This window comes from Lemur catta, chromosome 18, assembly GCF_020740605.2.
Source record: "Lemur catta isolate mLemCat1 chromosome 18, mLemCat1.pri, whole genome shotgun sequence".
NCBI lineage: Eukaryota > Metazoa > Chordata > Mammalia > Primates > Lemuridae > Lemur > Lemur catta.
Genome location: NC_059145.1, coordinates 20,441,729 through 20,465,061, shown reverse-complemented (window position 1 = coordinate 20,465,061; position 23,333 = coordinate 20,441,729). Strand labels below are relative to the sequence as shown.

General features: G+C 40.8%; 1 long non-coding RNA gene across 1 annotated transcript; it reads left to right on the top strand.

Annotated features, from left to right (window-relative positions):
• Positions 1 to 1,133: 1,133 nt before the first annotated feature.
• LOC123623563 lies at positions 1,134 to 22,312 on the top strand. The gene is made up of 2 exons (XR_006729905.1): positions 1,134 to 1,299; positions 21,957 to 22,312. It is a non-coding gene; the product is annotated as an uncharacterized LOC123623563 (long non-coding RNA).
• Positions 22,313 to 23,333: the final 1,021 nt, after the last annotated feature.

Genomic DNA, 23,333 nt, shown 5'->3' with positions numbered 1-23,333 from the left:
GGATATTTCTCTACTCTGAGCCCCGTGAACCATGAGGAAAGACAAATCTTTGTTATAAACCCATTGAACTACATGATCTAAAGAGCTTCCAGGAAAAAAAAAACAAAACACTTCTTAGAAAACATGCCTTTCATTTCAAAATGATCGTTCCTGGAGCATTTCCTTCATAAACCATGACATATCAAAAGACAGAACAAACCTATTAAATTATACTCATTTCTAATTAAATTCAAACCAGAGCTATGTTAGAAGTGAAGTGCTCTGCGTTGCTGTCTCAGGGTTATCATCAACTGTGGAAGTAACTAGTAACTAAGTGAGTCACTTTTCTTCTCTGCATCAATTTCCTCATCTTGAAAATGAGAATCATAATACATTTCTTAACTAATATTTGGTAAGGATTAAAGTGATGAAAACGGTTGTGAAATATTTGGGATAATAATGGGCCAGAAAGGCAGTGTACACATAGCATTTTTACTATTGGCTTAGTGAAGTTCTACAAAAACCTTTGGAAATATACCTGGAAGTATCCCCCAAAGAATCTTATAAAATGCATAGTAATTAGAGATTTTTTTAACCTATTGTGTTAAGCAAATTGCTCAATCTCTTACTGAAGTAACAATATTACTACACACAATAACGACAAAAAAATTACATAAACACAGAAGGTTTTCCTATATCACGTGTGCTGCTGTTCTTCCACAATTTTTTCAAAGGTATAAATTTGCCTCCAAATTTCTGAGCAGCTGTTTTGAAAGCTTTCCGTAATAAAGCCTCCAAATTCAAACCTCTTCGTCACTCATATTCATAACAACATCCTCATTGCCACCTTAAGCTTATCTTCCTATATCCTCTAATGATGTCTGAGCTTCTTGTCTCTTTTTCAGAAGACCCTGGGAGGCTCTTGTGGGATTCCGTTATCATGTACATGGAAATGACGCCCAAAGTCATGTCTCTGTTGAAGCTTTGAAGCTCACAATGTGTGTGTATGTGCACACTTGTGTGTGTGTATGTGTGTGCTTCATCTTCTCTACTCCTCCTCCTGTTTTAGTTTATTTTCCCTTGGAAGTAGACTCTGAGGCAAGGATGTAAGGGCAAGTGGTTCATCTGGGAAATGGTTTCAGGAAGTAGGAAGAACCAGGAAGCAAGATGGAGAAGGGGAAGGAGCCAATAAAAGGTACCAAGCAGTATAGAACCATAGATAACTGGGACTCGATTCCACTGGAGGCCTCTGGAAGACACTGTAGAACATGCCTTGCAAAGGTGAGGGAGCTGGAGGATTTTTCTGCAAACATCCATCAGGTATTATTGGTTAATCAATGTCATCAGCATTAGGTTCATATTCTTAGACTTATTTTCAATTTTTCTCTTGTGTTCCTTACTTTGATCTACTCTATCACAAATCCACCAACAGTGTTTAAGTGTTCACTTTTGACCGCATTCATGCCATCTATTGTCTTTTTGACTTTTTAATAATGACATTCTCACAGGGGTAAGATAGTATCTCATTGATATGGTTTGGATGTTTGGTTCCTCCATATCTCATGTTGAAATTTGATCTCCCAGTGTTGAATGTGGGGCCTGGTGGGAAGTGTTTGGGTCACGGGGGCAGATCCCTTATGAATGATGGCTTGGTGCCCTCCTTGCGATAACGAGTGGGTTCTTGCTTCATTAGTTCACACGAGAGCTGGTTATTTAAAAGAGCCTGGCACCACCTCCTCCCTCTCTTGCTCCTGCTCTCACTATGTGACACATCTACTCCCTCTTCACATTCCGCCTTGATTGGAAGCTCCCTGAAGCCGTCACCAGAAGCAGATGCTGGCACCATGCATCTTGTACAGTCTGCAGAACTGTGAGCCAAATAAACTTCTTTTCTTTGTAATTCACCCAGCCTCAGACATTTCTTTAGAGCAGTGCAAAATGGATTAATGCACTCACTGTGGTTTTAATTTGCATTTCCCTAATGATTAGTGATGTTGAACATTTTTTCATGTTTGTTGGCCATTTGCATATTTTCTTTTGAAAAATGTCTGTTCATGTCTTTTGCCCACTTTGAAATGTGGTTATTTGGCTTTTTTCTTGCTAATTTGCTTGAGTTTTTTTGTGGATTCTGGATATTCATCCTTTGTTGTATAGGTTGCAAATATTTTCTCCTATTCTATAGGTTGTCTACTTACTCTGTTGGTTATTTCTTTTGCTATGTAGAAATTTTTTAGTTTAATTAATCTCACTGATTTATATTGGTTTTTGTTGTATTTGCTTTTGGGGTCTTAGTCATAAATTCTTTGCCTAGGCCAATATCTAGAGAGTTTTTCCTATGTGAATATAAAGAGGAAGAGCAAAATGCACAAAATCATTTTTATTCTTTATCTATCTCCAAAACATCATATTGCATATCATTTGCAAATTCACTATAATGAAACAGTAAGATTGCCAGGGACTTGACAACAATGCTGACAGCTGGAGACTCTTTGAAAAATAAGATTTTGTGAACTTGTTAAAGCTTGTGTTTACTCCCAAATCTAAGAGAAAATGCATATAGCACTAATAGAAGTCAATAGAGCGATGACTTAATGCTTTGGAAATTTAGGGGACAGGTGTGACAGCCTATTGTGTCTCAGAATAAGCAATTTCAACAAAGACATAAAGTATACAATGGGAAGAGAATTTGATTTCACTTAATTTTATTTGATAGAACTTAACACTTGAACAACTGCTGTTTGCTAGATGTTAAGAGTTTTAAAATTCCCCTTTCTCCCTAATGGATCCCAAAGAGAAATGTATCCATTTGTTCCATCGCAAATGTTCAATTGCAGATTTGGGGGATCATAAAAGCTTTGCCTTACTATTTAATTATTCAGTTGACTGCTAGAAAGATTAAGTTACCCAAATGGGCTTGTAACTCAGAAATGATCATACATGTTTATTTGAAAAGATAGCCATGTAATTCCAAGACAAACTGGTGGCAGTCTAGATTTTTATTATGACAGTAGCAATTTAGAAATTATGCAAAAAGTTGCAACAAAATTGGCAGTCATAAGTTTGCTTTTTTACTTGATAGCTTTTTATATGCTTTCTGTGACAAACAATATGGTTTTGAAACGTCTACACTGAACACCCAGAGTGAATAATTGCATAAAAGGTAGCAATGAGACATTTATAAATATAATATTTTTCTATTCAGTGAATATATTTTCTATAAGAAGAGTTTGATGTATATTTAATATTAGAACTACTTCAAAAATATGTACACATTACTAAAGGGAAACGCATTAAAAGAAAGCATCATATTATCAATTTCTGGTAAAACTTTAAAATGTTGTCATTAATTATAGATGGAGCATTTTCCTGTGATATATTCCTATTGGCTGGACACCTGGCAGGGCCTGCACCACTGTACTCACTTTCTCTGTTACATAGCATTCAGTCCCTGAGGCCATTATTTCTGAGGGAAACCAAGCAACAAAACTAGAAGCCTACATGAATGATTCATACTAGAGCACTCTAGAACATGCTGCCCAGTGGGATATGCTGACTGACTAATCCAAATTGATGGCTGGAGCTTCTGTGGATCACAAGGAAGTGATCCACTTACCAGATCCTGGAGATTTGCTAAGCAGCTGAGCCTTGCAGCGTCCCCTTGGTCACCTTGTCAGCAGGAAGTATTTGCAACTGTATCATGATGAAGCATTTCCTAAACAAACACACATGCACATTGTAAAATGGTTGCTTTATCTCTGGCACCTCTGAGACACTTAGTATTATCTTTATTTCTTTTGTATTTAATAACCTCTTATTATTATAGAAGCAGCATTTTATATTTATAGGAAATTAGAAAACACAGACAAACAAGCAAACAAAAACTTCACCTTCCCTTCACCCAGAATTACCATGTGCTATACCTTAGTGCATGTGCTTCTGGATCTTTCTATGTTTGTATGTATATTTGTATTCATATACACAATTTGTCTCTGTGTTGCTTTGCCAACATGCGACGACATTCTACGTACTGTTCTACAACTCAACATTTTCAGTCAATGGTCTACCTTTCCACGTCAGTATATTTTTGTGTCATTGAATAGCTACACCGTATTCAAATTTCCCCAATTAAACTAAAAGGATCCTTATAACCAGTTTGTCAGATCCAAAAATCCCACTGAGAAACCCATCTGGCTGTATCTCTCCAATCTGTCATAATTTCCTCTTTCAGGACATTTATTTGTTGAGGACCCTGGACCAGTTTTCCTGCGGAATGTCTCACCTTTTAGATTTGTCTGGTTGCAGATCTTAAGGACTGAGGGATTTATGACAAACATTTCTGGCTAGAATATACCATAGATAATTCTGTATCTAGAATTACACTATTCAATGTGGTAACTACCAATCACATGCAGCTATTTGCGTTTAAGCTTAAATCAATTAAAACAGGAAATGCAGTTCCTCAGTTACACTACTCACACTTTGGATGCTCAGTAGCTACATGCAGCTAGTGGCTACCATTTGGACCTTTCAGATCTGAAACACTTCCTTCATCAAGGAAGGTTCTACTAGATGGGCCAACTACAGATTGAGTCTATTTCTCCACCTTTTAAATCTGGGCTTGGTTATGTGACTTGCTTTGGCCAGTAGGACTCCAGCAAATGTCATGCAAGTGGAGGCTTGGAAAATGCTGTGCACCAGGTCTCGCCTCTTTTGATGTTGAAACCCTGAGACCACCAAGTGTAGGAGCTCAGGCTAGCAGGCTGGAGGATGAGATATGACATAGAGAGTGCTCCCAGCTGTTCCAGCTGAGGTTCCAGAGAGATAAGTAAAGCCATCCTAGATCATCTTGACAGATTATATGGATGGAGGCCTTGGTCATCCAGCCATCTCTTCTAACTGCCAGATGTGTGAGTGAGGTCATCTGAGATCATTTAGCCCCAGCTGACTACAGAGACCAAGAGAGCTGGCCCAGACAGAAGAACCAACCAGCTAAAAGAGTAATGAAAAATAAGAAATGATTATTATTGTTTTTAGCCACTAGATTTTTTGGGTGGTTTGTTATTCAGCAATAGATAACTAATACATGATCAAAAAGGAATTTGTGTAGTACTACTTTGGTCCCATGCCAATGTCTCGTTCTCCATTACTTGCTTAATATGTAAATCATGTCTGAATTGATAATTTCATTAGGTTTTAGAAAATGGAGTTTTCAACTTATATCATTCCTTCTACATTTATGAACTGGCATTCTTTTGCAAAGTAGAGCTTCTCTTCATCAATTGGGCCAGTTGGTTATTTTGCAATACAGTGCCTACTGGAAAGGCAGAATAAATATTTAAGTTTCCCTTTGATTACCAAGCAAAAAGTAAGGAGTTGCCATCCCATATGAAGTTTTTCAGGCTTTCTCTGTTTTTATTTATTCATTTTTACCTTTTATTTTATTTTAAAAAATTCATTTCAATAGATTTAGAGGGTCCAAGTGTTTTGTTTTTTACATGGATGAATTGTATAATGGTGAAGTCAGGGCTTTCAGTGTACCCACCACCCAAATAGTTTACACTGTACCTGGTAGGCAGTTTTTGGTCCCTCCCCCTCTTCCCACCCTCCCCGCTTCCAAGTATCCAAAGTCCCCAATACCACTCTGTGTGACCATGCATGCCCACTGTTCAGCTCCCACTTATAAGTGAGTACATGCAGCATTTGTTTTTTCATTCCTGAGATACTTCATTTAGGATTATGACTTCTAGTTTCATCCAATTTGCTGGAAAAAACATTATTTTGTTCTCTTTTATGACTGAGTATTATTCCATTGTGTGTGTATATATACATATATATACACACACACACACACACCCCAAATATTTTTTATCCACTCATCAGTTAATGTACACTTAGGTTGATTCAATATCTTTGTAGTTGTGAATTGTGCTGTGATAAACATACAAGTGCATATGTCTTTTTCATATGACTTCTTTTCCTTTAGGTAGATACCCAATAGTGGGATTGCTGATTGAATGGTAGGTCTACCTTTAGTTCTTTGAGGAATCTCCGTACTGTTTTCCATAGAGGTTGTACTAATTTACATTCCCACCAACAGTGTGTCTTATACATTTCTATACTTATAAAAGTTCACTTTTGACTGTATCTATGCCAACATTTATTGTTTTTTAATCTTTAAATAATGGCCATTCTGACAAGGGTGAGAGGGTACCTCATTGTGGTTTTAATTTGCATTTCCGTGATGTTGAATATTTTTTCATATGGTTGTTGGCTATTTGATATCTTCTTCTGAAAAATGTCTGTTCATGTCTTTTGCTCACTTTTTAAAGGGATTTTTTTTCTGATTTGAGTTCCTTATAAATTCTGGATATTAGTCCTTTGCCAGCTGTATAGTTTGTGAATATTTTCTTCCATTCTGTAGGTTTTCTTTGCTCTGTTGGTTATTTCTTTTGCTGTATAGAAACTTTCTAGTTTAATTAAGTCCCATTTACTTATTTTTGTTTTTGTTGTATTTGCTTTTGGAGTCTTAGTAGTAAGTTCTTTGTCCAGGCCAATGTGCAGAAGTTTCTCCTAATTTTTCTTCTAGAATTTTTATAGTGTTAGGTCTTACATTTAAGTCTTTAATCCATCTTGAGTTAATTTTGGTGAATGGTGAGAAATAGGGATCCAGTTTAATTCTTCTGCATGTGGACCTACAATTTTCCCAGCACCATTTGTTGAATAGGACATCCTTTCTCCAGTGTATGTTTTTGTTTGCTTTGTCAAAGATAAGTTGGTTATAGGTGTATGGTTTTATTTCTTAGTTTTCTATTCTGTTCTATTGATGTTTGTGTCTACTTCTACACAAGTAACATACTGTTCTGGTTACTGTAGCCTTGTAATATAAGGCTACAGTAACATGATGTGAAATCCACTAATGAGACGCCTCTGGATTTGTTCCTTTTGCTTGGTTCTGTATGAATTTAGGATTGTCTTTTCAAATTCTGTGAAAATGATGTTGACATTTTGATGGGAATTGCTTTGAATCTATAAATCACTTTGGGCAGTATGGACATTTTTAACAATATTGATTCTTCCAATCCATGAGCATGGGATGTTTTTCCATTTGTTTGTGCCATCTGTGATTTCTTTCATCAGTGTTTTGTAGTTCTCCTTGTAGAGATCTTCCATTTCCTTGGTTAAGTATATTCCTAGGTATTTTATTTTTTTACAGCTATTTGAAATGCTATTGAGCTTTTTATTTGATTCTTAGCTTGGCTGTTATTAGTGTATAGAAATGGTACTGATTTGTGTACATTAATTTTGTTACCTGAGATTTACTGAATTTATTTATCAATTCTAGGAGTCTTTTGGAGGAGATGTTAGAGTTTTCTAGACATAAGATTATATCATCGACAAATAGGAATAGTTTGACTTCCTCTTTTCTGATTTGGATGCCCCTTATTACTTTCTCTTGCCTCATTGCTCTGGCTAGGACTTCCAGTACTATGTCAAATAGAATAGTACTTGTCTTCTTCCAGTTTTTAGGGGGAATGCTTTCCACTTTACCCTGTTTAGTATGATGTTGGCTGTTGGTTTGTCACATATGGCTTTTAATGTTTCGAGGTAAGTTTCTTCTATGCCTAGTTTGTTAAGGGTTTTTATCATGAAGGGCTGCTGGATTTTATCAAATGTTTTTTTCTACGTCTATTGAGACGATCATATGGTTTTTGAAAAAATTCTGTTTATGTAGTGAATCACATTTATTGATTTGCATATGTTGAACCCTCCTTGTATCATTGGGATGAAGCCCACTTAATCATGGTGAATTATCTTTTTGATGTGTCATTGGATACGGTTTGCTAGTATTTTATCAAGGATTTTGCATCTATGTTCATGAGGGATATTGGTCTATAGTTTTTGTTTTTTTTTTTTTTTTTTGGTTGTCCTTTCCTGGCTTTGGTATCAGGGTGATACTCACAGCTTTGTAGAATGAGTTAGGGAAGATTCTCCCCTTTTCAAAGTTATGGAACAGTTTCTGTAGGATAGGTACTAGTTCTTCTTTGTAGGTCTGGTGGAATTTGGCTGTAAATCTGCCTGGTCCTGGGCTCTTTTTTTTTTTTGTGGGGAGGTTTTTTTATTATTGTTTCAATCTTACTACTTGATATTAATCTGTTCAGGATTCCTACTTCTTCTTGATTCAAGCTTTGGCAGTTGTGTGTTTCTATAAATTTATCCATTTCCTCTAGATTTTCTAGTTTGTGTGCATAGAGGTGTTCATTGTAGTCTCAATGATCTTTCATATTTCTGTGGTATCAGTTGTAATGTCTCCTTTTTCATTTCTGTTTGAGCTTATTTGAGTTCTTTCTCTTCTCAGTTAATCTAGCTAGTGGACTGTTGACCTTGTTTATCTTTTTAGAGAACCAACATTTTGTTTCATTGATCCTTAGTTTTGCTTTGTTGGTTTCAATTTCATTTAGTTCTGTGCTAATCTTTGTTATTTATTGTCTTCTGTTAGCTTTGGGTTTGGTTTTTTTCTTGTTTTTCTAATTCCATGAAGTGTGACATTAGATTGTTAATTTGTGATCTTTCTGTCTTGTTAATGTAGGCATTTAGTGCTACGAACTTCACTCTTGGCACTGTTTTGTTTTTTTGTATCCCAGAGATTTTGGTAGCCTATGTCACTATTGTCATTCAATTCAAACCTTTTTTTGATTTCCATCTTGATTTCATTGTTGACCCAAAGATCAGCAACAGGGAGGTTGTTTAATGTCCGTGTATCTGTAGAGTTTTGAGAATTCCTCTTGGGATTGATTTCTAGTTTTATTCCACTGTAGTCTGAGAATATACATGGTATGATTTCAGTTTTTCTGAATTTGCTGAGACTTGTTTTGTGGCCTAACATTTGGTCTAAGAAAGAATGTATATTCTGCTGTTTGGGAGTATAATGTTCTATAAATGTCTGTTAGGTTCATTTTTCTAGAGTTCCATTTAAGTCCAGCATTTCTTTTTTAAATTTCTTCCTCAGTGATCTGTCCAGTTGTCAATGGAGTGTTCAAGTCCTCTAGTATTATTATGTTATAGTTTATTTCATTTCTTGAATCTAGTAGTATTTGTGTTATGAATTTGGTAGCTCTGGTGTTATGTGCATATAGTTTAGGATTGTTATATCTTCTTGTTGAATCAATCCCTTTATCATTATATAATGACCATCTTTGTCTTTGTTTACTGTTGTTGATTTAAAATATGTTTTATCTGATATATTAATAGCTACTCCTGTTCACCTTTGGTTTCCATTTGTGTGCACTATTTTTTCAATTCCTTTACCTTGAGTCTATGAGACCCTTTATGAGTCAAATGTGTTTCTTGGAGATAGCAGATATTTGGGTTGTGTTTTTATTGATCATTCTGTCAATCTATATTTTTTAAGTGGGGCATGTAGACTGTTTACATTCAATGCTGAAATTGATCTGTGAGATACTGTTACAGTTGTCATGTTGACTGTTACACAGTTGGTTTGTATTCTCCCTTGTGTTACTGTTTTATGAGAGCTGTGATTTTTTGAGAGTTTTTGTACACTGGTGAATACTGACCATTCTTTTCTGTGTTTAGAATACTTTTCAGCATTTCTTGTAGGGCAGGTCTAGTGGTGACAAATTCCCTTAGTGTTTGCTTGTCTGGGAAAGATTTAATTTCTCCTTCATTTGTGAAACTTAGTTTTGCAGGATACAAAATTCTTGGCTGACAGTTATTCCGTTTAAGAAGACTAAAGATGGGAGTCCCTTATGTCTTATAAGGTTTCTGTTAAGAAGTCTGCTGTTAATCTGATGGGTATTCCTTTGTAAGTTACTTGATGCTTTCATCTTGCAGCTTGTAGGATTTTCTCTTTTACTTTGACTTTGGCCAGATGGATGAATATGTGCCTTGGTGATTTATTTGCAATAAATCTTCCAGGAATTCAATGACCTTCTTGTAGCTGGATGTCTACATTTTTAGCAAGACCAGGGAACTTTTCCTCCATTATTCCTTCAAATATATTCTCCATGCTTTTTCTTTTTCTTATTCTCCCTCAGGGATACTTACAATTCTTATATTTGAATGTTTTACATAATCCCATATTTCTTGGTGACTTTCTTAATTTCTCAATTCTTTTTTGTTATTTTTGACTGACTTGGTTAATTCAAAAACCTTGTCTTCAGGCTCTGAAACTCTTTTTTTCTGCTTGGTATAGTCTGTTGTTAAAACTTTCCACTGTATTTTGAAATTCCCTAAATGCCTCCTTCATTTCCAGAAGTTCTGTTGTGTTTCTTTTAAAAGTATCTATCTCTTTAGTAAAGTTTTCATTGATGTCCTGAATTATTTTTTTGGTTTCTTTGTATTGATTTTTAACTTTCTCATTGACCCCATTGGGTTTATTTGTGATCTACATTTTGAATTCCATATCTGACATTTCAAAAATTTCTTTTTGGTTAGAGTCCATTGCTGGAGAGCTAGTGTGATCTTTTGGGGGTGTTGAGACAGTCTGTTTTTTCATATTGCCAGAGTTCTTATGCTGGTTCCTTCTCATCTGGGCTCTCTTCCCTAAGCTCAGAACAGATAGCTTTGAAGTTCACCTGTTCTCCTTTCCTGGAAACTTTGCTGCTCAGTGGAGAGAGAGAGAGGGAGAGAGAGAGAGAAAGAGAGAGAGAGAGAGAGAGAGAGAGAGAGATATACACTGTTTTTTGGCTTCTGCAGGTAGGCACCCACTGTTATCCTGCTGGAAATTTGGGTTGGTTGGACCTCAGACCCCTAGGAGAGTGTTCAGATGCCAGTAGTGGTGGACTAGGTTAGGTAATTCCTATTGCCCAGGCCCCTGGATGGCATGCTTGAGTCCTGTGGGAACCAGACTAAGACTGAGCCGGCAAACTTGTTATCAAGCCTCCCTGGGTTCAGACGCTGGCTGTGATGGCGGTGGTGGTGGGGTGCTCTCCTGCTCTACAATAATGCTCAGTCAGGAGAAGGGCAGATGCACTGTGAACCTGTGACAGGAGGAGTGGGCCCCTCTTGACTAGATTAGTAGAGGTGGGCAGCTGTGGGACATACAAGCCTGCTCTCTCAGCACTGACAGTCATCTCTGTCCTTTGGGGGCACAAAGGCCCCAGATTCCCAGCTCCCACCCTGGCCCAGCTGCAGCAGGGGTGGTGGAGGCAGCTCAACCTGCTGTGTGCTGGGCTGCCAGACTGGCTGAGGACTGTGGCTGAAATGCTCTAGCAGGGAAGGTGCGGTTGTGCCAGGGACTTGCCTCCAGGGAGGGTGGGCTCCTCACAGAAGAGGCAGGCAGCTCACAGCTTGGGGAGAGCACTGCTAGTCCTGCCTTCCCTCGGAGGAGGCGGCTGCTTTTGTAGCTGGAGGTGTACAAAAGTGCTCGTTGTTTCTTTTTAGAGGGAAGGGAGTGAACCCCAAGCTCCATGGAGGCCTGGGTGTGACAGGTGGTCTATCAGAGGCAGGGCAGCCACCCCCAAGTGCCCTGGCTTAATGGTCCCCTGTGGAACACTCACCAGTCCTGAGTGGAAAGAGCCTTTCAGCCATGGCTGCCTCTATGGGGAGGGGGAGTAGGGGAGGAGGAGAGGGGGAGGAAAAGGCCCCAAATAGTGGGGAGCATCTCCATTGGGAGGGGTGTAGAAAACAGTTTTGGATCCTGTACCAGGGGCTCTCTAGTGCAGGAGAGTGTGCATTCCATCTTCCTCTGTCCTAAAAATGTGTTTGCGGCACTTCCCAGTTCCCTTGGGGCAGCCTGCCCCATGGGTCAAAACTCCGGGAACACTGTGACTCTCCTGCGTTTCCCCATTCCTTTGTGGTTGTCACAGTCCAAGTGGGTGCTGGGGAATGTTTGCGTGGAATCCAGTGACAGGGAGACTGCAGGGCTGTGACTTCTCTGGCTGGATAGAGGCACCTGGTGAATGTGCAGACAATATGGTACCTGCCATCTCAGCTAGGGTCTTGATGAGGGATAGTGACCCTACCCGGGCTTGCCACCCAGTGCTTTGCTCTCAGGGAACTCTTAGTTCGCCAACGGCAGCAGCACCTGGATTTGTTAGGGTGGAAGGGGTCTCTGATAGATCAGGAGCTGGCAGACCGCCACAGGTATGAGGGGAAGAAAAGTAAACACTCCCACCCACCCTTTCCGTCTGAATTTCTCTGGGCTTCCACCAACATTTTTGCCCCATCTTGTTCTGCCCCACAACTTTTTCCCACGGAATCTCTGGTAAGGGTGGTTCTTGCACCTTTCCCCCAGTATTTCACCTGGGCTATGCTTTCTCACCTGAAACTTGTTCCTGTATATGGGACAATCTGGCGACTTTCCCCATTGTGTATTCTTGACCATATATTTGTGGATTTATTTCCAGGGTCTCTGTTCAGTTCTGTTGATCTGCATGTCTGTCTTTATGCTAGTACCATACTGCTTTCATTACTGTAGCTTTGCAATATATTTTGAAGCCAGGAAGTGTGATGCCTCCAGCTTGGTTCTTTCTCAAGATTGATTTGGCCATTTGTGATCTTTTGTGGTTCCATATGAACGATACAATTGTTTTTCTATTTCTATAAAGAAAATGCCATTGGGATTTTGATAGAGGTTGCATTGAATCTATAGATTGCTTTGGGAAGTATGGACATTTTAACAATACAGTAGTCTCCCTTATCTGCAGGTTTGCGATTTCAGTTACTCACAGTCAACCACAGTCTGAAGATATTAAATGAAAAATTCCAAAAATATATAGTTCATAAGTTTTTAATTTTGTGTTCTGAGAAGTATGAGGAAATTTTGTGCCATCCCACTCTGTCCTGCTCGGGACATGAATCATCCCTTTGTCCAGCATATCCACATTATATATGCCACCTACTCGTTAGTCACTTAGTAGTCATCTCAGTTAGGAAACTGAAAAAACATAGTATAATTGGGGTTAAGTACTATCCACAGTTTCAGGTATCCACTGGGGGTCTTGGAATGTATCCCCCATGGATAAGGGGAAACTGCTGTTTTAAGTCTTCCAAACCATGAACACAGGACGTCTTTCCGTTTGCTTATGTCTTATTTAATTTCTTCCATCACTGTTTTGCAGTTTTCAGTATCCAAGTTTTTCACCTCCTTAGTTAAGTTTATTCTGATATTTTATTCTTTTTGGTGCTAGTGTAAATAGGATTATCTTCTTAATTTCCTTTTCAGATAGTTCATCATTGGTGTATAGAAATGCAACTTATTTTTGCACATTGATTTTGTATCCTGCAACTTTCTGAATTTGTTTATTAGTTCTAACGGATTTTTAGTGGAGTCTTTAGGGTTTTCCATATATAAGATCATGTTATCTGCAAACAAGGACAATTTTATTAATACCTCTTCCTTGGATGCTTTTTATTTCTTTTTCTTGACTTAATCATTATTTATTTATTTATTTTGAGACAGGATCTTGCTCTGTTGCCTGGGCTAGAATCCAGTGGTGTCATCATAGCTCACTACAACTGCAAACTCCTGGGCTCAAGTGATTCTCCTGCTTCAGCCTCCCAAGTAGCTGGGACTACAGTGGTGTGCCACCATGCCAGGCTAATTTTTTTTGTATTTTTTGTAGAGATGGGGGTCTTGCTATGTTGCTTGGACTGGCCTCAAACACCTGGCCGCCAGTGATCCTCTTGTCTCCACCTCCCAATGTGCTGGGATTACAGGCATGAGTCACTGGCCCCAGCCTCATTATCATTTTTGATGCCCAATCGCCCCAGCTGTGGCCAGTGAAAGTGCCTTTATACTGCTTCCTCTGTCATTTTGACACACATTTATTAATCTTGGAAAACTTCCTTGCTTTCTGATAGACAAGCTGTCTCAAGCTCACCCTGTATCCAGACCTGGGACCAGGCATTTCTCTAAGGAGTTCCAGGTCCCTTAAGCAGGGAATATATTGAAGAACAATCCAGGTACTGTGATTCTGGTTGCTACTGAGGAGGACTTTGCTTGCAGGCCATTACATTTATAGAAATGTAATTAATATGGGGCCTACAAGGACTTCCTTTCTTAGCCTCCTAGTTTTACTCTTTGTTCTTGAATTAGGTCACAGCAGTCCCACTCAAGGTGCCACTCCCTCCTGAGTTTGGCCATCTGGGCGATTTGCAGTTTGTAGAAGATTTCAGAATTCTGCCTTCCTTCCTGTTGCACCATGGTTGATTTCACACCAGTTCTGCTACCTTTGGGTTTGAGGTTTTCTAAGGGCTTTCAGTCTCCTAGTTTTGCTGTAGATGTTGATGTTGCTCATGAGTTCTGTCTTTTCTTATTCATGATGTTCTGCCTGATTTTCAGAAATTGCAATAGGATGATTAAAAGCTGAACTGCCATCAATCTCTCTACTCAATCCTCAATCCAAATAAGGGGTGGGCAAGTGACCCAGGACATTAATCATAATGTTTCATCCTCCTGGTCATGGCTATTGGTCAGGGAAGGGCACTGACACAAATCTATCCAATAAAAAGCCATCTGGGACTTTCACTGGAAGTATTGGGCTAGAGGAGCTGAATGAATGAAATCCTGGAATCGCTGGTAGCTGATGGAGAGAACTTGACTGAGCCTGAAGCCAACGTGGAGAAGAGGATAGAAAGGTGGAGAAAGACAGATTTCTGAGGAGTTCATTTGAGCATCTGGGTCCAGCATTCCCTGGAGCCAGACCAAATCTAGGTTTTTCCACTTATGTGATTAAAAAAATTATTTTTGATCAAATAAAAGAATTAAAATGAATTGTTTGTCCTAGTGGGTAGCACATAGTAAGTCCCCAATATATGCTATCATTGTTATTTTGAAAACCAATTTGAATTAGGTTTTCATCATTTGCAGGTGCAATAATAATAACAACCAGGAAAATAATCTTAAAGATTTTTGAGAACTGTGCTAGGCACTTTACATATTATCTCACTAAATCCTCAATTCAAGCCATGAGATAAGTATTCTTATTCACGTCTTACTGAGTTAAATAGAAACTGAGGCTTCAAGAAGCTTAAGTAAGTTGGTCACATAGCTAGTAAGTGGTAGAGCTGAAATTTCAACCTTAGCATTTTGAGTCCAGAATCCATGCTCCAAATCACTTAGAAATTGTTTGTCATTTAAAAATAATCAAACAGTGTAAGCGCATGATGAAAGTGGCCAGAAAATCACATATAACATTGTGCTTCTTTTTTTTTTTTTTGAGACAGAGTCTCACTTTGTTGCCAGGGCTAGAGTGAGTGCCGTGGCGTCAGCCTAGCTCACAGCAACCTCAGACTCCTGGGCTTAAGCGATCCTACTGCCTCAGCCTCCCGAGTAGCTGGGACTACAGGCATGAGCCACCATGCCCGGCTAATTTTTTTGTATATATATTTTTAGTTGGCCAGATAATTTCTTTCTATTTTTAGTAGCGACAGGGTCTCACTCTTGCTCAGGCTGGTCTCGAACTCCTGACCTCGAGCGATCCACCCGCCTCGGCCTCCCAGAGCTAGGATTACAGGCGTGAGCCACCACACCCGGCCCAACATTGTGCTTCATCAGGAAATATGTCCAGGTGTTTAGAATCTAAGCTCATGAAGTTGGATGTTTCCGGATTCTCCCAGTGGTGCAAGCACAATGGCTCTAGACCAGATTTTATAACCAAATGCCCAATTTCCCTTTGCAGAGTTCTTCACATTGATTTCTTTGAAAACTGCCAGTTGAAACAATTAGCAGAGTAGCTGAACAACTGAACGTGGTGGTGTAATGCCGTATTTGTCGAGGGGAAATTCCATTCCGTAGTCTCTGCTGCCAAAGCAATGGGGCTTCCCCTCCTCGATAAATACGAACAGCATGTTTCCAGATACGCACTCTTTACTATTTAATGAAAACCATTTTCTTAAAGTGTTACAAATTGAATTAAATTACTATCCATTTTTCTTTTTAAATATGTTCAATAATAAAAAAGTTTAACCAAAGTCGTGTTATCATTATAGATTCATTTTCACCCCATCTCTTTACAGCACCTTTATAATGATCACCCCGTTACTGAGCTCTAATGCTTTTCTACGGCTCTGCTCACAAAAAAAAAAAAAAAAGAAAGAAAGAAAAAGAAAAAAAAAAAGAAAGAGGAAAAGAACAGTAAAACAAAAACCATAATGAAAGTACTCTGTTCCATCAATATCTAGTTGGTACTTCTCTGGGGAAAATATTTTTTTAAAACGTACAATTATGTCGCTTCTAACATCTAATGATAATTCTCTTAAGTTTACAGCCAGCCTGTCTCTGGGAAATTAGTAATAATACTATTAATATGAGTTAGGTACTATTGTCATCCCCATTTTACAAATAAGAAATTGTAAGCTTAGAGGGGCTGAATGAGCTGCCACAAAGCACAGCTAGTAAGTGAAATGACATAACTCTGTATGATACCAACATCTATGCTTGTCCTTTCTTTTTCTCTTCTAATAAGAACTTACTGAGACTAGGGAGTTAGAGAGGATAACTCACATCTGCTCCAGGAATTGTTACTGCCAGAGCATTTAGTCCTGACTTTGTCCTCAGGGACCTTACCTGCTTCCCAGGGGATAAACTGAAGCCACCCATCAAAGAATCAAGGCTTCCTATAAAGAGGAGAAAAGTCTTCTCTAGCTTAGAATGGTTCCCTGAGTGCCTTTTCAGTCCCTAGGATGATTGACAGTGGTGACATCCATTTCTAAAGGGGGAGTCCCACTGTCGTAGCACCTTGCTGTTGCTAGCATCCTGTTCCATTTGGGATAAAGCAGTTCGTGGTGTCAGGCATGGACAATGTCATAGCAATGGAAAGTTGATTCCAAATACCTGGTGATTTCATGGTGGGGTTCCTGAGCACCTTAGGATCAAGTGAATTTTCAATTTTCATCTAGTGTATGGGATGAGTGTTAGGGAGATCCACGGGAGTACATGAGTACAGCAGGGGGAGCAAAGCTGAGCTAAGGTGTGTCTGAGCTGAGGCCAGAAGGGTAAATGAGGGTCCTCAGGCACGAGGGAACCTTCACAGGGTGATGATGGGAAGGGTGGGGTCCAGGGTCTGCTGGCCCGGCTTCATGTCCCTGGCAGGTCCGTGTACCCATCTCAGCCTCCATTTCCACATTTTAAAATTGGGAATAATGACAAGTCTTACCTCATAGGTTACTGTCCTCCCAGATAAAGATTAAAATATGTAATATTAAGATATAAGTTGTATTAGTCCATTTGCATTGCTACGAAGAAATACCCAAGGGTGGGTAATTTTATAAAGAAAAGGGGTCTATTTGGCTCACAGTTCCACAGACTGTACAAGAAACATCGTACCAGCATCTGCTTCTGGTGAGGGCTGCAGGGAGTTTCCGATCAGGGTGTACGGTGAAAGGGGGTGCAGGTGTGTCCCAGGTAAGAACAGGACCAAGAAAGGGAGGAGAGGGTGCCAGTCTCCTTTAAACAATCAGTTCTTGCTCGAACTGATAAAGTGAGAATTCACTCTGTTCATGGTGGATCTGCCCCCACGACCCAAACACCTCCTGCCAGGCCCCACATTCAACACTGGGGATCAAATTTCAACATGAGATTTGGAGGGGGCCAAACATCCAGATCATAAATTCTATTTATATTATAATACAAATGTAAATATATTTATGTATAAAGCATGTTACCGTAGTATCTGACAGCTAACAAGGAATAGTAAGAAAAATAATTATCACAGATGGGGGAAGGAGAGAGTTTGTAATATTGAAGGACTAGCAAGTGCCCCTGGAGATGAGGGGGAGACAAAAATGCCGAGGAGTGTGTGAAGGGTTTGTCACGGCTAGATCCTGCATGAGGAGTGCGGAGGGTCTATAACTCCGTTCGGACAAGCAGGGACCAGGGAGGGTCCCCTGTGCTGCCTGTCTCGCCCTGAGGTGAGGCCTCTCTTTTGATGTCTGGACTCTGGGCCCATCTGGAAGTGTTTGGGCCCACAAACAGACTTCCTGCTCGGTCACTGGTCACCAATTTTTATTGCAGTCACCTCTTAATACCCAGTTCTGTCTTAGGTCTGTTGCGTATAAGTTCAGAATCATTTGGTTGCAGGTGACAAAAACTGACTCTTTCTCTCTCTCTCTTCCTCACTCTCTCTCTCTCTCTCTCTCTCTCTCACACACACACACACACACACACACACACACACACACACACACACACACACACAAAGGAGGGCTCACATAACCGAGAACTGAGCAATCTAGGCACAGACAGGGCTGGATCCAGTATTCAAACGGGGTTATTAGCAATCTTTTTCCATTCTCACTGTCTGCTTTCCTTTTTGCTCATTTCATTCTAAACCATTCTCTCCTCCATGGTAGCAAGCCGGCCATTAGCAACTCTAGGTTTATATTCTGTAAGCCCAGCTACCTTAGCAGAAAGAGGCTTCCCCTTTCTGTTCTTCCCGATAGTTGCAGCCAAAGCGCCAGGGTTCGCTTTCCTGTAACTAACTTGGGCCACATCCTCATTGCAGAAGCAATCACTACAGTCAGCAGAGTGCAATACACTGATTGGCCAGACCAAGGTCACAGGCCTGCTCCTGGATCCAAAGGTCAAGGTCAGCTCCACCAGGAGCAGAGGGACTGGGTGGTGTGGGGAGAGATGGGCCCTGTGCCCTTCCTTTGCCTGCTCTCAGATCTCTGCTCTGCGTCACTGTCACCAAGAACTACATCTCCCTGATGTCTTTGCCTTCTGGTTCCAGGGTAGATTTTGCCAATTGGAGACACTGATGGAAGATTAGAGAACAGGAGGAGAAAGAAGCCCATGCATTTATCCTCCTCTTTCTCTTTTTCAGGTAGAGTCACAGACAATGGCTGTGTCTCCTTGGGGTCCCTCCCTTCCTGGTCCCAGCTCCTGCTGGTCAGACCCGCCATGGTTCTGGCGTCCTCCCTTAGCCCTGAGTGTGGAAGAGAGTGCGTGCTATTGCCAACCACCGCCCAGCCTACCATGCACGGTTTGGCTTCTCAGCCCTTGCATCAACTGAATATCCAGTTCCCAACACACATTTCACTCTACTTAAAATACCTAGAGTGGCCATATTATGCCCACCAGGTCCTGAATCATATAGTTCCCTAAAGAAAACTCCAGGAGAGAGAGTGCTTATTGGGCAGGCAAAATCAATAGGTGTCTCCCACGGATTAAATCCTTGTTTGTTCTTGGGAGTTCCTCCTCGCCCCATCCTCCCAGCCCGTGCCTGCCTTCCTGTGACTTTCGAACGTGTCCCTTAGCTGCTGTCTTCCAGGACGCTTGAAACAGCAGCAACAGCAGAGAGCACTTCTAGGCCACACACTGGGCCGGGCACTGGTCTAAATGCTTTCCATGCGATAACTCAGTACTCAGGACAACACTGTGACGCAGGGCCACCATGTCTCTGTTTTACAGATGAGGAAACCAAGGCACAAAGGAGTAATTTCCCCAAAGTCAAAGCGCCAGTGAGAGGTCAGGGTAAGACTTGAATCTGGTGTTCTGGTTTCAGAGCCCACCTCTTGACCAGGACACTGCCTCTTAGCAAAGGAGGGACCCGCTAATGTCTGCAAAGACCCGCTTTCCACAGCATCGTTTGGATAAAGGTGGAAATCCCTCTGTTCAGAGGTGACAGGCACACCCCATCTGGAGCAGCGAATCTCAATCCCCATTGCAGGCTCCCACTGCCAGGAGGGCCCGTACAAGGCAGGGACGTCCTAAAATTTTGTTTGGGGTTTTCCTCTCAGCAGCTGCCAGCCACGGAGTGTAGCTTGACTACCCCTAATAAACTGAGTTATAAAAGGGGATTAAAGCTCTATCTGCAAAAGCCATTTGTGGCTCGCAACAATCACCATGCTTGCAAGAAATGTGGGGGAGAATTCTGTGAACATTGCACTCAAACCGTGCCAGACCCTCGCTCAGCATTCCGGTTAGTAGGATCCGAATGAAATGAGGAAATAATCACGGGGCTAAGATGATGCCTAATTAAAGTTAAATTTAGCTACCTCTGGTTTTTCAGAGTTGTCATGAAATCCATTTCAACCCAGGCGATAATAATGGCAAACCAAGATAACGAGGAAAGGAATTTAATTTGAAAGGTGGCATGCCATCGGTAGAATAATTAAGATTTAAAAAAAAAAAAACAACAGGGGCCACATGAAATGGGCAGTTCTTTGGTTGACATTTTCAGTGATTTCACTGTGGCTTTGTGGCTTTTTGACATTGAAAAAAAAAAAGAAAGAGGAATATCAGGCAATCCGGTGATTTTCTTGCCATTTCCAGTGGCCCCTAGTGAACCTGGTGGGTGTCACATTGCATCACAGTGGGAAGCCGGTGAAGGACCCGGGCTCTAATTACGAGGCAGGACAGATTCCGGCTCTGCCCTTCCTGACAGCTCCATGGCAGGACCTCAGAGTGACACCACGGGCCTGGCTCTAAATTAAATTGGGAGGACAGGGGAGGTGAGCCTGCGCAGGGAGCTGGCAGTCCACGCCGAGTGAGAGCTTTAGACCCGAGCTGCCTTGCCTACAAGCCTCTGCTTTCCCTTCAATTAATATATGACATTGAGAAACAATCAGGAAGTGTCTGTGAAGCTTCTAGATTCAGAAAACAGAAGCAGAGAGCGGGCTGAGGTGAGAGGTGAGGAAATGGTTGACAAAGGAAATATCCTTCACAGCCAAGATTCTGACACACACACACACACACACACACACACACACACACACACACACACACACAAACACGCTCCAAGAAGGCCTTTGCTTTATCTGATTTTCTGCCTTTCTGCGGCCCTCAGAGGCAGGAAAAGGAAATAAAAATTGAACATTGAACATATGGATGTTGACCTGCCCTCTAACCCCAGAGAGAAGTGAGTGAACACATATTTGAATTTCTCATAGAATCATCTAAGTACCAAGCACTTTGATTGTCTTATTTAGCCTGCAATGCAACGATAAAAAGTAAGTATCATTACCCCCATTTTACAGATTAAGGAACCAAGACTCTGAGAAATCGAGCAACTTGCCCCCAAATCTCAGAACAGTGAGTAGCACAACTGGGATTCAAGCCAAAGACTGCCAGACTGCAGTGCAATACTGCCTCCTAGCTACTTCACTCACTAAGTGTCAAAATGTCACCGTGTGCTGTATACCCTGATTATGAGATGTCTATTGTGAAGATGTTTTTAATATGGTTTTAAAAAATGCAAGCTGCTAAATTTCAGCTTTAAAAAAGCCAAGTAATGAATGAAGGTAATATTCTCAAACAGCTCTGAGCTTCATCATAATTACTCAAAAAGGTACATAAATTAACATGCTCTTTTAAAGGGAAATAATGCCACACAGGAAATGAATCTAAGGTTTTTCAATACTTCTAAAGATAAGGTGCAATGAGAAAAGAAATGAACTTCGCATGTATATGCATATGTGTGTTTACAATCCACTTTAATATGAAGCTAAGAATATTCACAGTCTTTGCCCTTCCCCAACCTCTAAAGAGAATCTACTCTGCTAATTCTGGTGCCCGCCTTTCCCAGGCTGCCAGGCTCCGTGGCATTCGTTCTCAAAGGGTGGTGCAGGGAGGAGGGCTGTGAGGGCAAAGTAGGGTGACAAATATATCAAATAATAAATCCCCTCTTCATCACTTTATGAGACAATCTGACTTAGGTAATTTAAGTAATTTAAGATAGTGTCTACCCGAAAATAATAAAGCGACCCAATAAAGAGAATTCTAAATACTAGATGCTCGTCATAATTTAATCACTTCAACGCTAAAGATGGTATTTTCCTAAACTGGTTGCAATAATATCTCGCTTCCCACATGCCCTTCTTGCAGTGTGACTCTGGCAGTCCCCTCATGGAGAAGGTTGGTCTAAGTTCTCTTCCTGGGAGTTTGGGTAAGCTTGTGATCCAGTGGAGTACAGTATCGTACTGTGTGACACTATGTGACTTCTAAGGCTTCATCAGAAAAGGCCATAAAAGGCTTCCCCGTAAAAGGCAACACAGCTTCTACCATGTTGTTTCAGGACACTTGCTCTTGGAATCCAGCTGCCATGCTGTGAGGAATCCCAATCAGCTGTGTGAACAGGTCAAGTGTGGATGTAGCAGTCGGCAACACCAGCTGAGGTCCCTGCAAGCATAAGCATCAATGGCCAGATGAGCAAGTCAGACTTCAGGTGATTCCACACACCAGCCCCGGAGTCACTTCCGGCTTTCCTAGTGAGGCTCTCTCTGGACATTATGGTGGGGAGACAAGCTGACCCCTCTGGACCACCCTTCATGACCCGCAGAATCATGAGCACAATGGTCGCTGTTTGATGCCATAACTTTGAGGTGGTTTTTTAAACTGTAATAGCAATAAGAATAAAGGCCCTCTCTTCCATCCTTCTCATGTTTTAACTCACAAACACTGCCTTCTTTGTGATTCTACCCCTAAGTTCTAATAGTAGTTTATATCCACCTTTATTCAATCAAGTATTTTATTCCACCAGTAATTACAATTGTGTCTGCCTGACATCAACGTCAGAGCTTTGCAAGGACAGGGACTTTTGCTTATCGATTTCTGTTCCCCCAAAGCATTTGTTATGTGAGTGAATAAATGAATAAGTGAATGATTGAAACAGGCTAGAAAACATCACACTTTTGACCTCAATCTCATCTTTCCAAACATGGAGAAAGCTGGATAAGGTTTAAAGCTACTGTGTTTCTGAAGAGTCATTACTTATGAATCAATACACATGCAATCAATACACCTTTATAGCCACTATATGAAAAGAAGCTAAGCTAGAAGCATGGAAATTGAAAGACGAACACTCACGGTTTCTGTGGCAGATGCTGTCTGTGCTGCTGTATCCTTTTGAACTCTTAGGGCCTCCCAAGCTCATGCCTACTGTGTCCCATTGAAGGTACCTGCAACTCTTTACCTACAGGCTTGCTCTGGGCTTTTGCACAGGGCAGGCCAGAAGTGCTAAGGGAGTTAGTCTTAGGAACATCCCTCAGCCAGTGATGTGAGGTGGAAGATAAATAATCCCCATTTCCTCATGCCTTGCGTGGGTAATTCTGAGGCTCGTTCTACGCTGTCTCTCAATTTCTCAGCGGCAAAGAGCCCCAGCTCTGTGGTAACCTTCTCAATAACTCCTTCTTCTTTTCCCACTTTTATTCTCCCACTTCCCTGCTGATGCCCTTGGGATCACCTCTGAAATAAACGAGGGGCACTCAAACCTCCCCTCAGGCTCTGTTTCTGGGGAAAACTCAAACTAGGTAACACAGAGCAAGTCTCACTGACCAAGGCGACAAGAAGAGGGTATAGACAGAGAAAATTCATCTAGCAAGTTTCAGTTCCTTCCCATAGATTTTGACAAGTCCTGCCAACACAAATCTCCATGTGTTGTTGATTAAAGATA